The following is a 3,387-nucleotide window of genomic DNA, read 5'->3' as shown; positions in this document are numbered from 1 at the left end:
CGTCCAGTGCATCCCTCCAGTTCGTCCAGTGTCCTATCAACAATCAGTTCCGATATAACAGCAGCTGTTTCTAAATTCATACCACTAATAGTTTGAATAAAGATACTGCTAATGATATGGGCATTATATACAATACATACCTTATACTGTTGATGATCTCAGGTGCTGTTCTCCTAGCTACAGCTTTCTTTGTCTCTTGGAGCTCACTTTGAAGCTCTCGCCTACCAATCTGACGCAATGTCTCACGATCCTAAATACAGTAATAAAAACAATAATGATAATAAATAATGATAATAACATTATACCAATAATAAAAATAATAAAAATTAAAAATAATAATAAATAACATGTACAATTACGCATGTACTCTACAAAGCCATACAGTATATGAATATGTCAGTACAGGTCTTACTGATTCAGTGAGTAGTAGAGGGCATGACTTGACACTCTGTGTAACCATGGTTTCTATGTTCTCTTGTACAAACTCCCTGTACAATCCTTCCACTTCTCTCTCCAGGACTTCGCTCATTCTTTTAACAATGATTTCAAACTGTTGTGCCTCTTTCTGTGGAGAGTAAAGAGAGTCGACCAGCTGGAGGACTTTGTTAGCCTCTTCTTTGACTGCCTTTGCTCTATCAACCTCAACATCATAGTTAGTGGGCTTCTTCTCAGCTCGAGAGAGATTACCAAGCATCTCCTCAACTTGAACAACCTCACGACTTATCAATGCCTAACAATAACAACAACAACAACAACAACAACAACAACAATAATAATAATAATAATAATAATAACAATAATAACAACAACAATAATAATAATAATAACAAAACAAAATGATACATAGATGTAGAAATAAATAAGAGGAAAAAAATTGACAACCTCCCTTATTCAACAACACATACACACATATACTAACACTAACAGTAAATACTTACACTTTGCTGTGAAGTGGTTAGTAGCGTTTTTTGACGAATTTTAGCAAGTTTCATTTCCAACTTCTCATCGGAGTGATTCCTGCACAGATACCTCTGTATCCTCATTAGTGCTTCCTCTATAATGTCACCATCTCTAGCAGCCACTTTGACAATGTCAGACAATGGACAAGAGATAGATAATATAGTATAATTACTGAGAGAGAGAGAAGAGAAAAAAGGAGAAAAAAAGCAAAAAGTACAAAGTGTAATGGAATAGAAAAAGAATTTGCATTTGAACACGTTAATTATTATACAGATACATGTATATTACATGTACATGTATGTGCTTACTGTTCAATTGCATCAGCAATGTAAGTTAAACCAGGAGCTGTTATATCATTATTACCACAATGCAACTCTCTATTAATAAGAAATGATAATGAAAGTATAAAGTAATGCCTCATAAGCATTAAATAGAAATTACAAGAGCAGGTATATGTACACAAATATTGCATCAAAAATCTAATGAAAAGTGAGAAGTCATTTTTGATAAAATACCCTGTCAACTTAGGCCAGATTTTGGAGCAATTTTGAAAAGTCATAAAAATCTAATTTTGATCAGAATCAGTTCCTCTCCCATTCAAATTCGACAAAATTTGTCCAAAGACACTGTACTACAATACAGGAACTTTGGCCCAATTTTGAACAACTTTAAAAATTAGTAAAAAATACAATTTTAATCGTAATCCGCTCAAACTTTCTACAAAACATAAAAACATGTATATGCATTAGAAAAAATTATAAAAATTGAGAATTCTTTCCTAGTCATTTTTGACCAAATTTGGCCAAAGACACTGTACTATAGTACAGGAATTTTGGCCCAATTTTTGAGAAACTCGAAAAAATTCGAAAAAATCCAATTTTGATTAGAATCACCTAAAACTTGATACATAGCATATATATGCACATATGCTTGTTAAAATCCTGAAAAAAGCTAGCTTTTACAAACAATATATTATCACTATACTATTATAGCAATAATACTTGTGTCTGCATGGTATGAGTAACATACTTTAATTGAGTTCCAGACAACAATAACTTGACCATTGCCCTCAATCCATGAGTTCCCATTCCATTCCCACTACAAAGCTAATAATGAGCTTACCATTGCAACAGTATCAGACCTACCTAATGTCCAGCTTCACAATGGAGTCGTTATAGATGAGGGAGTTCAATATTGCTGACGTCACCTCTTTTAGTTTCGAGTCTGAGATATCAAGAGATTCCAAGCAGCAATCATCAGCTTTGATCATACGACACAACTGCTTGACACCTTCAATCCTAACAATAAATAAATAAATAAATAATTAAATAAATAAATTAATAGATTGTAAATAGTAATTATTGAATTAATAATATAAAATTACTGAGGAACTATTGATAATAGTCTAGCTCTCTCACCTTTCTCTTCCTTCAAAGTTTTGTCCAATACTGAGGTGCTTGATGCTTCTATTGAGGCCCAAGGCTTCAATTAGACGTGACAAATCTTGATCAATGTCTGGAAGAAGAAGGACAGGAAGAGAAAAAGAGACAAGAAAGGATATTAAATTATAAAAGTACATCTAATTATAATTATAATGATGTGATGGTAATGGTATCATTATCAGTGATAATTACACTTTCACTTCTTTAGCCTTAACTATTGTATTAGTATAAAAGGCAATGATGAGTACTTACTGGTATTAGATATGTTGAGTGCATTGACTTTCTTTAGTCGTGACAAGGAATCAGACATGGACCGTACATCAAGACCGTGACCCAACTAGTAGCAATAACAATCAATAACAATCAATACAATATTACATTACGGTAATTAAATGAAATTAATTTACAATGTGAACCCAACTTCCCCCCTCTCTCTCCCCCTCCCTCTCCCCCTCCCTCTCCCCCTCCCTCTCCCTCTCCCCCTCTCTCTGTACCTCGTTAGAGCTAAGGTTAAGTGTAGTGTCACTAATGTTAGGATTAACTGACAGTCCTTCCATAATAGCACTAAAGGGAAGAAAAGAGGTTGCATGAAATTATAAAATCCAATAGCTAATGGCATACATAGCGAGATCAGGAGTGAGTTTACAGTCACTGAGGTTAATGACTTGCAGTGATATTGCTGAACTAAAGAACTGCTGCATAATCTGACCCAGTGATGTCACATTGAGCTTCTTAACACTGAGAGAGAGGGAGAGATCATATAACTGATGTTTAACAGCAAGTACAATAGATGAGCAAATGAAAAAAGTAATATGACAACATCACACAAAGTCCCACAAGCCAACACATGCCTACATGTAATGTACATGTACGTTGTGTACATGCACGTACATGTACACACAGACATTACATGTACAAATTGACATATTACTTGATTCTGTTTTGACTCAGATCCAAATCTCTCAAGTGTTGCTGACATCCTCTC

This window comes from Amphimedon queenslandica, unplaced genomic scaffold (assembly GCF_000090795.2).
Source record: "Amphimedon queenslandica unplaced genomic scaffold, v1.1 AMPQUscaffold_13215, whole genome shotgun sequence".
NCBI classification, from domain to species: Eukaryota; Metazoa; Porifera; class Demospongiae; order Haplosclerida; family Niphatidae; genus Amphimedon; species Amphimedon queenslandica.
The sequence above is the reverse complement of the archived record's forward strand: the minus strand, read 5'-3'. Positions refer to the sequence as shown.